The sequence below is a fragment of the Mastigoproctus giganteus genome, chromosome 12 (genome assembly GCF_048544385.1).
Source record: "Mastigoproctus giganteus isolate SK-2022 chromosome 12, ASM4854438v1, whole genome shotgun sequence".
NCBI lineage: Eukaryota > Metazoa > Arthropoda > Arachnida > Uropygi > Thelyphonidae > Mastigoproctus > Mastigoproctus giganteus.
The window spans coordinates 57,501,234-57,514,963 of NC_143586.1; the positions used below are offsets into that span (position 1 = coordinate 57,501,234).

At 34.9% G+C, this 13,730-nt stretch overlaps 1 protein-coding gene across 2 annotated transcripts in view; it reads right to left on the reverse strand.

Moving 5' to 3' along the window:
* Positions 1 to 11,671: 11,671 nt before the first annotated feature.
* The window catches only part of LOC150077087 (protein Churchill-like), an 86,806-nt gene continuing 84,747 nt past the window's right edge, over positions 11,672 to 13,730 (reverse strand). For both annotated transcript variants that reach the window (XM_090386477.1, XM_090386476.1), the window contains exon 5: positions 11,672 to 11,784. The gene's annotated coding sequence lies outside the window, so the exon portion shown is untranslated. The remainder of the gene's footprint in view (positions 11,785 to 13,730) is intronic.

The window sequence follows — 13,730 nt, forward strand, 5'->3', positions numbered from 1 at the left end:
AAATTTCTAGTATTGTTTCTTCTGTCAAATTCTTTTCTTCTATTTCCATGTGTCCATTTTATTCCCATTTACTTCAGTGGTTCTATCTTGTTTTGTGGATTTGGTGGTTTCTCTAATTGATGGTTCAACTGTTGATGATCCCACTCAGGTGGCTAACAAACTAAATGAGTATTATTTTGCATCTACATTCACACATGAGGAGTTATTCAGGGAGGGGAATGAATTAAACTCTGGCAGTGAGCTAGATGATTTTGTAGTAACTGAAAGGAAAGGAGAGGAGAAATTGTTGAAGATAAAAAAAAGGCACCAGGGCTGGATGGGATCTATCCAGTTATATTAAAGGAGGCAGCAAAGGAAGTAAGCAAGCCTTTAGCCATAATTATGAGAGCTCCTTTGGACTCAGGGGAGGTACCCATGGACTGGAAATGTGCAGATGTGACCCCAATTCACAAAGGAGGATCAAAGGCTAACACAAGTAATTATAGATCTGTGAGTTTAACTTCTGTTCCTGGAAAATTAATGGAGCCACTGGTTAAAGAAGCACTACAGGATCATCTAGACAAGACTTCAGTTATAGCTCGGACACAGCATGGTTTTGTTAAGGGAAAGTCTTGCCTGACCAATTTGATTGGATACTATGATGTCGTCACAAGGGAACTGGATGCAGGGAATAACTTTGATATCATATATTTGGATCTTAGAAAGGCCTTTGATACTGTCATGCATGGAAGACTGCTGCACAAATTGGAGCAGTGTGGCATTGGAGGCAAATTGCTGCTATGGATAAAGGGATGGTTGAGTGGGAGAAGACAGATAGTGGTAATCAATGGACACTGCTCATCGTGGACTAATGTTATTAGTGGAGTCCCGCCCAGGGTTCAGTGTTGGGTCCATTGTTGTTTTCTGTATTTATAAACGATATTGGTGATGGTATATCAAGTTTAATGTTCAAGTTTGCAGACGATATGAAGGTTGGCAGGGTTGTTAATGACACTGATGACAGTACACTGCTGCAACAAGATCTAGAGAAGTTGAGCAGATGGGCTGAGAGGTGGCAAATGAAGTTTAACATTGACAAATGTAAAGTACTACACATGAGAAGCAATAACCCCCAGAGTAACGTATCAACTCTGTGGTACTACACTGACAGTGGTAGAGAACAAAAAGGACATGGGGGTAATTGTGCAGGCAGATATGAAGTTCTCTGAGCAGTGCAGACGGGCTGCAAGAGTAGCTCATGGTGACTTGTCAATGATATACAGGAATTTTTCTAGCAGGGATAAGGAGGTGATTATTCCCTTGTATAAGGCAATGGTCAGGCCACACCTTGAGTACTGTATACAGGTATGGAGGCCTCATTTTAAGAAGGATGTAGAGCTGTTGGAACGAGTACAGAGAAGGGCAACAAGATCAGGGAATGGAACAAAGGGTTGCTGTTACGAAGAAATGCTTAAGTTTTTGCAAATTACAGTGTCTGGAGACTGGGCACCTGCGAGGTGATCTGACTGAGGTGTATAAAACCTTGAATGGTTTGAGCATGCTCAATGCTGATGGGACTCTTCCTCTTGCTCAGAATAATTACCTGAGAGGGCATAAATTCAAATTGAGGAAAAACAGATGTAGGATAGATGTGTGGAAGTTTGCCTTTAGCCAGCGGATGGTTGGTTGGTGGAACAGACTTCCATCCTTTGTTGTGGAATTTGATAGCCTAAATAAATTTAAGGCTGAGCTGGACAGGTATTTGGAATGAACCGAGGGGTGAAATGGGTGGGTTTTTTTTTTTTTTTTGGCTGATGCTGCATAAGCTTGCTTTCTTGTATCATATGCCTCTACTATGCTAAATGCAATTACGAAGTGATCGACTAATCCCGGCACTTCCGTCACCGCCTCTGGCTAGAGTTGCTCAACAAATTGTGCAATTCAAGAACCATGAATTGCTGCAAGGGCATAAGGCTACACCCTATCTTGGAAACAACGGTCTTGAGGCTGAATAAATGCTGGCAGCAGACCCACTGAAGTTTGTGCACCGACAATGAGCACCAATCTAGTAGTTGAATGATCAATCTCGCGGCCATGCACGCATCACTGTGTATCTATTAAATTTTGTTTCTAACATCATTATTCCGTTAGAATCTGTATATTGCTGATGAAGGGGTCCATTTTATCCTGAAACTAACATTTTGTTATTAAATACATTACTGGATATATGTAATATTAATCTCCCTAATAAATAAATATATTATTTTATTTATTTTTTTTGAAATTTCAGTGTTAATGAGGATAAATTGAAAGAAAACTAAACTTATTAGAAAATCAGAAGGTGCACCCTTTTGGAAATCACTTGACTAAATCAGAAGAGTCGGCAAGTATGAATGGGTTATTTTATATGCTGATGCTACATAAGATTTGACACCATGCATCCTTTTGTCAATATAAATATTGATAGGTATGTGTCTGATGGTCATACATTCAAATTGGGGTTTGCTCCTTGAATTTTCTCAAAGGGATCACAGTAGTTGTGATACTGCTGGCAGCTTTCAACAGCAGTTTCAATCAATTTTTTTGAAATGAGATTTTAAATGTCTGGTAGTTCTTAAGATTAAGTTTCTTTAACAATACAACCTTTCCATAATAGATAATGACAGTGTATGCATTTTGAATCACTGCAACCCTGTGTCAATTTATTTTCTTTCAGAGAACATATTTAAGAGCAAATACAAATGACTAAATTTTGCTGTGTTGATGATGTTTATAGGCATTTAATGTTTACTCTTCATTTAATGGGTTACATCAGCTTAATGCTTTGATAAACTGTGAGACCCACAAACTTTGAGGAATTCATTGCTAATTATTAGGTTTAGTTCAAATTACAACAAAGACATTCAAAATCCAAACTGTGCAAACTGCAACAATTGACATAACTGGCACCTCATATTGCAACAACTTCAAAATCACAACAAGACTGAAATAGCTAAACAATGCCAACAGCTTATAAAAGTTTATAGTATGAAACAATTGCACTGTTGTTACATAAAATGTATGTTATTAATAATTGAAACAAAATTTTTAATGAGAAGTTTTATGAGTTTTGAGTTGTCATCAGATAGTAAATCGAAGTTTTTCATGATGAAAACTTCGATTTGCTACCAACCAATTATTATTACTATTATTATTACATGTAAACCAAAATAGTTTATTTTGTGCCCCCAACTTTAAGTTAAATCAATAAATTTTTGCTCTTTATCCTCTCATCTTCCTTCCTAATTTATTTTGTTTATTTTTTAATTTTTAATAAAAAATATATTTTTAAATCCATCTCATAAATGGGGAAATTTTATGAGGATTTTAAAATCCTTAAAATTGAGCTGCATCCTGAAAAGGATTAAATAGTTAAGACATGTTTATAAATGCTCTGGATATTGTCCTTGAAAAAACCCAAATCGAACTGCCAGTCTGAGAGATCCCAGGATAACAACTCACAAACTTATCACAGCTATCATTATAATCCCCCCCCACATGCATGAAACTATCATCGTGGAATCCCCCTACTTAAGAGAGATTCCCCCATTTCCCTTTGAATGGCAATATAATTGTTAACTCCATTTCATCGATAGGCTCATCCCGAATCCACTATTTAATAAATTGATGCTGACATTTTAAAACTGTCAAACAGCCAGAACATCATAAAGACATCCAGGATTGACTTAAGTTAACAACTAATTTCTGACCATCTTTTCTTCCTATTCTGCTCATTCCTAATCACTGTGCACATTTACCTCCTCTGCCCTCCCAACACTGCAACATATACCCTCCATAGTTACCAAGAAACTTTATGAGTTTTAAGAAAATTATTTAATCCTTGAAGAGGTAATTATACTTGTCATGCACACAAAGGAACTATGCCATATAATGAATAACTATAATGCCAGATTTTTCTCTCATCCTTTTTCATCCTGTTGTGTAGCAGCAGTACTACTGGATTCATACATAAGTTGAGACATAAACTAAAAGATTGCTGTAGACCAGCATTTCCCAATTAAATTTAGTTATGGAGCCCTCTTATATTTTGTACAACATAATGGAGCCCCTTAAATATTTTTAGCTTAGCACATAAAAAAATGTGCCACAGGCAAAAAATATTCTTGGTTCAAGGTCAAATACCTTTAAATTCTTTATTATTATTAGTATAAAAAAAATACAAAAAACGTCCCACCATGTGAAATATGGATCCAAACACTGAGCATGACCAATCACAGCAGTTTGGCAGTCATTTCCTAGTACACGTATTTAGGTAGGTAGGTAGGTGCGGTAGTATACAGTTGATGTAATGTGCAGATTCTGGATTACAAAGGCAGTTTAGTACACAAGCTGTGCAGTAAAAGTGACTTGACCCAAATATTATCTCGTCCGCCAGATATAAACGTACCTACAATATTTTTAAATTTTAATGTGTAAAATTTTTTAAAATTTTTTACTTTTTCTCGAAACCCTTAATTTTACCTCACGGAACCCCATTTGGGAAACACTGCTGTAGACTAACTGGTTATAATGGTTTAGACTGGTTTAGCCTGTTACAGACTGTCAATATTTCTGTTGGAATTCTGACCAGTTGGCAGTGCACCATTTGACATTTTAATCATTCACCATTTTGATGTATCAGCATTCTAACGTGTTAGTATTTGATTCATTTGATAATTTGATTTTCAGCATTTTGGTTACCAGCATATGAATTTACCCTTTACACAACCTGCTCTGGTTACCAGCATATGGATTTATGCTGTCCAATCTGCTGAGAGTGAATAACTAACTCAAAAACTAGACTTGCTGATTCTTGGATGGTTTTGCTAGATTCACCGATTTTCCTAAAAACAGCTAGAAAATGAGTAGTGCAGGAGCAGTGGCGTAGCTAGGGGTGGGAGCAAATGTTCCCATCATAAATTTTGTTCTACTTAGTGCCTTCTTCCCAAGTTCCCAAATAAACAATGTACTGAAGTTCTTAATTGCAAATGATTTGTGTGCTATCTACTCCAATATTTCAACAAGAAACTGCCTATTAGCAGTGCTGCAGCTGAACAATCTTTCAGCAGACTTAAGCTTGTTAAGTCATATTTGAGATCAACTATGGCAGAAGAAAGGTTGTCAGGACTTTCTTTGTTGTCCATTGAAAGATTCATGGCTAATGACATTGATCGTGAGACTGTAGTAGACCACACTGCAGGAATGAAAACTAGAAAAAAAGAGGCTGTTGTAAACTTGTAAATAATGATGTTATGCTGCCTAAGACGAGCTGTAGTTATAATTCAATTTATGATAAGCCAGATATTGATTTAAGGTCGATTTATTTATTTGAGTCAATGATTCATATCTTTTGTATTCAGTCTTTTAAATTACGTGTACACATGGCATTGGTTTAAGGCAGTGGACAGCTTTCTGCTAATATAGAGAAGAGTTATAAGACATATTACTTTTCAGATATCATTTGTACAGCTACATCCTTTAATTTGATTACTTTGCATAAATGAAACTTCAACACAAAAATGTTTAAATTAATAGGAAATTACTACTGCTGATATATGTTTTGCAAGTTTACATTTAAGATTATATTGTATTTGCATCCTTCACTACACTAGTAGTAACTAGTAAGATTACCGATTTAATCACCAAAATCTAATGGCTTACAGGTTCTCATATACAATAAATTATTTTTCCATAATTTTCTTAACTGGAATAGTGGAATGAAAGCTAAAAAAAAATTATATTCAAACAAACAATTGGCACCTATTTTATCCATTTGCTCCCCCTCACTTCAAAACCTGGCTATGCCACTGTGCAGGAAGAACAGACTGCTGGATTTGGGAGGTTAAACAGTATAGAGAATGTATTTGATATGTAAATATCTGTGTCCCTACCCAAAGATAATTTCTAATGATATACAACTGACTGAACTGGTAACTTAAAGTTTAGTATAGCAAAGTTGTCAAACCCACCAACAAAGGAGGAAAATCTGAAAAAATTTGCTGTTTGGTGACTTCATTTACTATAAAATCAGGGTATTTTTTTTTTAAGTGCCTGTTGAGATTGTGTTCATTCAAACACACTGCCAAGAATGCATCACAAAATTTTTTTTGACGTTAAAAACGTTTTTACCAGCTTTATTTGGAAAAAAGCATTGTTACCTAGAAACCGTCACGAAACCCAATGCACATGCATTGTACTTGTTGCGTGCAGCGATGCACCAAGTACAACACATGCACCCAAGAAAACTCAATTGTATGCAACAAGTGCAGTGACACAACAAGTACAATTGAGCAGTAACACGCTACGTTATACCATTATATAAGCATAATGATTAATATGCGAGTGACTGTGCCAAAATCTACAGCCCAGCATTCAAAGGAATATCATGAAAGAAAGGAAAGTTGGACAGAAATGTGAATCATTGAATTTCAACATCGAGGACTATGGTAACCGAAATATTGAACTTCAGTTACCATAGTCCTCGTATGAATATTGAATTTCAACACAGAGGACTATGGTAACTGAATTAAGATATATAATTTTGACACTCAAATGATTTTAATTCCTGAGTGAATACTTCATCAATTGTGGTTCCATTACGTGTAGTATTTACTAAAGTATTTTTTGACTTAATATCTAAATTGAAGACATCTTTCATAAATTTACATTTCCAGCCTCAGAATTTAATTCTAGATTGAAATTACCAGCGAGAACTATAGGTATACAATCCAGTGGCACTCTTCCAATAATTTTGCACCTTCAATGGAATACGGCATCAAATTCTTGTTTATGAATTTTTGAATTATATCTAACGACATCCCTGGAACGGGACGAAACATTAAAAGATATAACCCTTGCACAATTTACTGCTCATTATCGAAAAGGAAATAGGGGATGGGTGAAAAGACAATTTCCTAAAATAAGTTGGTATCGGAATTATAATACAACTTGTCTTCACGAACATATATGTGAAATGGTAACTTTACACATATCATTTATCAATGAGGAGAATGAAATTTTGAATGAAAATAAATATTTTGAACTTTATGAAACCAACAAAGAGATAATTTTATGCCATTAATGTACATATAAAACAAAGATTCATACATAAATCATCATATCTATAAGGATATGTGCAGAAGAAAATAGTGAAAATATGGTTATGGTATTTGATAAATTCACCTTTGTATAAATTCTACAGCATAAAAGTGAGTGACGGGGACAAATGATGATAGTGAACAGGAACATTCAGAAGAAATTGTGAAACCTGTCAACAATGATGATAAACTATTGTTAATTCAACAACAAACATTATTATGGTCTGAAGATAAATATTTATGTATAGCACTGGGTCAGAAATCATCTCCAACAAGTTTCATATTTGATATATAGTAAGACCCCGGTATCTGTGGTGGATACGTTCCAAGACCTACTGTGGCTAGCTGAAAACACGGATATAAGCGAACACCTGCTGACCCCATATATAATGTGATTTTCTTGTACATACATAGTATAATAAAGTTTAATTGATAAATTAAACACACAGTATGACATTACCAACATTAAATACGGTAATAATAAAGTACAGCAGACTCTCGTTTTACAGGAATTGGATTAACCGGGACACTTCAAGACTCCAAATTAAAAAAAAAAAAAAAAAAAAATTTGCAATCGCAGATAAGCGACAAGAAGCAGCATTATAAGTCATCATTAGGAGATTAGTGTACCGATTATCTTGCAATCCCTGCTGTCTACACACACCTACCGCTCAAAAAAAAAAAAAAAAATTTCCAAATGTTTAGTTTGATTTAGTGCGTCGTGTCAATTGTTGTGTTCTGTCATACCGCAAAATGCCAAATTTTGTTCTGTTATTTGTCAGGGATGTCAGAATTTTTTTTTTTTTTTTTTTGTTTAGAAATTGCAAAAATGATGGGCAAACGCATGAGTTGTGCTTTCAAATTAAACAAAAACTTGAAATTATTCAAAAGTTTGAAAATGGTCCATCTGTTAAATCTCTAAAGAACCATTATAATGTTGGTGATCAAACCATACGTGGCACTGTAAAAAATAAAGGGAAGCATCGTATTGGACATGCAATAGTACATGTTAAGTTTTTTCGTTTTTTTTCCATGGTTAACCGCGAGTAACTGAATCAGCGGATATGGGGACACAACTGTACATGCAGAAGAACTTTCTTTTTCAGCTATACAGGGTGTTTCAAAAGTGATGGTCAATAATTTAAAGGTGAACTGTACAGACTACAATATGCAAAAAAAGCCTAGTAAACATGGGTCCTTAAGTGAATCATTTCCAAGATATTGCACATTTCTAGTTGGGATCCACCACTGACAAGGTGAACTGTACAGAGTTGGGATCCACCACTGACTTGTTTGTTTAGGTTAGGTTATGCTCATTCTCTCCCTCTCCCCTCTCTCAATGCTCTGAGATGTAGCAGGCATACTAGTACTTGTCAAAGGATAGTCAGCATGGAAAGAGGTTACAGCAACGAAGAGTATGCGGACATGCACTTCACGTATGGTAAAGCAAACGGCAGTGCACTTGAGGTTGCACATTTGTATCAAGAAGCATTTCCCTGCCAAAGGCAGCCCAACAGGCGCACATTCATCAGGGTACATCAGCGCCTTAGAGAACATGGGCGCTTCGCACATAGAGTACGAGCAGGTAGGCCCAGAAGCATAATACCTGATGTTGAGGAAAGGGCATTAAAAAGAACATCCTGTAACGTGTAACATCTGTAAAAGCCTGTGGTATTGAAACCAAAAATTAAAAATGTATTATCTTATGCTTATTAAAACCACCCTTAGCAAAGGATTCACAGCTTTTTGCTAAACTAGTGCTCTCATAGTCAGTGGTGGATCTTAACAGAAAATGTGCATTATCTTGAAAACAGTTCATTTGCGGCCCGATGTTCGCTGCGACTTTTTTGCTTATTTTAGTTTGTACTTTTCACCTTTAAATTATTGACTATCATTTTTTAAACCCCCTGTATATTTGGGACATGCACGAAAATTTAAAAATGGATTGAAAATTACTCCCTTTATGATGGCATCGAGTGAAATTCGTAGATCTGATTGTCATGGAGTAACTCCCCAACATTTGCTATATATTGCACAACATAATAGCAGCAATGCGACAGCAGTATCAGATGAAATTGGAGACATTTGTGGATCTTTGTGCAAATTCAACAGTGAATCTATTTTCACTGTTGCCATATACATCACTCCAGGGATGTCATTAGATATAATTCAAAAATTCATAAACAAGAATTTGATGCCATATTCCATTGAAGGTGCAAAATTATTGGAAGAGCCACTGGATTGTATACTCATAGTTCGCTGGTGATTTCAATCTAGAATTAAATTCTGAGGCTGGAAAGAAGTTTTGTAAATTTAAGAAAGATGTCTTCAATTTAGATATTAAGTCAAATACTTTAGTAAATACTACACATAATGGAACGACAATTGATGGAGTATTCACTCAGGAATTAAAATCATTTGAGTGTCAAAATTATATATCTTATTTCAGTTACCATAGACCAATAATTTTAGTGTTATTATAATATATTTTATACGAATTATTTCATTGTACACTAGTACAGTGAAAAATTCTATTCATTGAATTTCATTGTACTGAAATAATTTTTTCAATAAAAATAATTCAGCAATACTTTTTTTTATTTATTTTACCGTACCAGTTTCATAATGTTTTATTTTACTGTACCAGTTTCATAATGAGTTCCTGCAGTAAAGACGTTTTTAATGGCTGCTGCTGTGACATTATCAGCAACACTATCAGTCTCAGAGTAGAGTGGCAGCAACTCATTATGTACCTGGTACATAATTTTTTGAAGTAATCGACTTTAATTTCTTTTTTTTTTTCCAGAAAACAAAGAAAGTGATTTATATGCCCGTAAATATTATGCATTATATTAGTCATGAGTTGTAGTTCTGATGTCTAAACTGCAACTAATTACCCACTTATTCATGTTATTCCTCACTGATACATGGTAGCCAAATAGCACAAAGAAATACAAGTAGACCAACAATACAAGACAATGTGGAAAGATTTTAATCAGATAATTTCAACAAAAAAAAAAAAAAAACAAGAACAGAAAAATTTCACATTTCAAACAAATAAAAATTATGTATTACTATATACACATAAAAATGATGTGCAACTACATCTACATAAAAATGATGTGCTACTATATACAAACACTGGCCAAAAAATTATAAATCTTTATATTAAGCCAGTCACAGACAGAAGAAATACAAATAAATGTGAATAAATGCAAAGAAAACTGATATGCAGGGATGACATGTTGCCTCATTGAGTATAATGACTGCACAGGCTGTTGGACTGCATTAATCTGAAGCCAGAATGGAAATTGCGTGATGTAGCAGACTTTTAAAAAGGTCTTATCTGGGTACACTATTAGCAGAAGCCATGATTCAAGAAACGAAAGACATAACTGGTTTCTCAAAAGCATCTATCTCAAAGGTTTTTAATGACTGGAAACCAAGCAGTTCTTCTGCATCTCAAAGGCATAAATGTGGCAGAAAAATAATACTTCAAGAGTAAAGCCATCGTGCTCAAAGGAGGACTGTACAGAAAAATAGGACATCAAGTGTGAAGCAAATAACATCTGAATTCAATGAAGCCCAGAACTGCCTTATTTCAGCCCATACCTTGCACAGGAAAATGAAGAAATTGGGTATTGGCAGCTGCCTTCCTATTCAGAAGCCACTTGTTTTAGAGAAAGAAAAATCTGTTTGCAGTGGTGCCGAGAACATTGTGATTGTACAGTGGACCAAGGGAAGAAAGTCATGTGATCAAACGAATCACAATACATTTTGTTTTGCATTGATGGTAGGTAGAGAGAGTGGCAAGAACCTCACAAAGCTATGGACCCTACTTGCTTTTGTAAAACAACTCAAGCACCTGGAGGTGGTATATGATATGAAGAATGTTTTGTATCCATTGATACTGGTGGAAGGTCGAATATCATCCAGGGAGTACCTGAATTTTGTATCAGATCACTGCACCCTACAACGTTACACTTTTATCCCAAAAGAGATGGCCACTTTATGGATAACAATGCAACAGTGTATCATGCCAGAATCTTGGAAGAATGGTTCAGAGACCATGACACAGAATTCCACCATCTTCCCTGGCCCCCCACATTCACCTGATCTCAATCCTATTGAGAATGTGTGGGATATGGTGGAAAAATCTATATGGCAACGAATCCTCTTTCTTCAAATTTGTCGCAGCTATGCAATATTTTGCTGGAATAATGGCTACAATTAGATCAAAATGCACTAAAACATCTTACAGAATCCATCCCATGCTTATCCATCACTTGTTATTCAAAACAAAGGTGGCCCGATCTGATACTGAATAAAGGTTCGTATTTTTTTGGACAGTGTGTGTATATTACAACAGCTTCTGCATAAAACTGATCAGCCAACAGACATTATATTAAATTATATAGTGCAAAGTGTTCATTCTGAATATATCTAGAAGTTAACAAATGAATCTTTATGTTGTATTATTTTAATAACAAACTTCTTTTAATATAGTGCTATTTCCAAGACAGCAAATGAATGTATCAAACAATTTTCAATTTGGCTTTCATTTGTGATCATTATGTTATAAATTAATTTTAAACACATTCTTGTGAAGGTAAGAATCCCCCTTAAATTTCTTGCAGAGTGTAGTTATCTACAGGCTGTTTGATATCATCTGGAAAAAAAATAAAGAAAATATATTCTATAATAAGCTCTTTTGGGTGTGGGATGGGGGGAATGAAGTTTTTAAAATGTTTTCATAAGGTAGAATGATATTTTACATTAAATACCCTTTACACAAAATAAATAAATATATATATATTTTATTTTCTGATGTCAATAATTAATTAGTGCTATTACCTATCCATACATATTATTTATTAAAAGTATTTGGAAATTAACGAATAAACAAATTTAATTCAAACTGTTGTTTATAAAAATAATGTAGAAGGCAATCCATTGTCAAAGAGGTATAATTGCAGTTGAAGATAGGGGGTTTCTTTTAAAACTGCATTCCACACAGAAACAAGTTCAGAAAATCTAAATATGGATGCTAATTTTTCTTCTATGGTGGAATGCTATGGAGCAGACAGTGCACGATGGATTTCAGAGATCCTTAACATTCCAAAGCCTCGATCCAGTACAGGTGGAAGGCAACTGGCCAAGTAAAAGTTGCATACTGACCAGGAAGACTATATATTTTAACAACAATTATCTGTACAGATGGTCACATTGCCTGGATAAACTGCTCCTGTATGTTCTCAAACCAAGAGATGCAAAATTGCATTGAGAATAATCTGATACTGAAGGAGTGGTGTACAGTTCCAATATGAATCCAACATCACTTGCCCAATTACAATCTGTTCTGCTAAGAGAATGAAGAAATGTTTCTGTTGACAAGCAGCATATATTGGTATGAAGCACTTCATTAAAGGTACATGCTGTATAGTAAGTCAAGAGCAATCTTACACCTTTTAAATTCTAAAATGTGATCTATGAACTGCTGTTATATTTTCTTTCAGTGTCCCAATGTTTTCTGTAACATAAAATACACAAATTAATATCTTTTTTCTTTTCAGTAATTGCATTATAATGAAAAAGTGGACATCCAGTAATATAATCATCTTGGAAAAGGGAGGAGACCACACATATAAAATGAGTATATATTAGTTTATCACACTGTCTCCATAAAGATAGAGGGTAATCATAAGTGAAGAATGCCGACCGGGCTAGCCAGGTGGGTAAAGTACCTGCCTGGCAACCCAAAGGTCGCGGGTTCGAATCCTGCCTTGGACTTGGATCAGAGTAGTGCAAAAACTTTGGGAGGTGCATTATGGCCACAGTAATGATGCACTAACAACTAACAAAAAAAAAAATAAATAAAAATAAGTGAAGAAAACAATGACAAAATGTTATACAAGTCACCAATCATAGAGTAATGAGACTGCTTTTGCAGCTTGCCTTCTACAGGGGTGATGGAAATGTCACTTTCAGTGACATGTTCTTTCTGGAATGTTTCACAACACATTAGCAATAACTGGCAGCTAACAAGTAGTGCATTTTTTTGATAATTTTTTAAAACAATTCAAATGTTAAACTATGTTTCCAAGGGAAAGTTTATGCTAGAATAGGAATTTCTGACTAGATTAAATGGTTTGCAGAATACAGGGAAACCATATTAACAATGTTGAATAAAGTGGATGTCCTTTAACTAACAAGATCAACGGAAATGTTTCAAGGGCAGGAGATATGGGTCATTCAAACAGACAACTAACCCTACACTTAAATAACTGAAGACTAATTTAGCCAAACTTCACTCGAACATAAGGTTTCTGTCACAATGGTTCTATGAACTAGTTAAGAAAAAAAAAAAAAAAATACTGAAGAGCTGAAATCTATTCTGATATTTCAAACAGGGTTCAAGAGAATAGCAATGTTTTTCAAAGAAACTGGCAATGAAATATGGGTGTGTTGGTACACCCATAAAATGGAACATCAGCTTCCAACGGGAAACTCTTCAATTCACAAATTTCAAAATTAGAGGGAAAAAACCATGTTCCTTTCTTTCTTTGACATTAATGGAAGTGTATTCAGAATTTATTCTTGATGGTTAACAGTGGC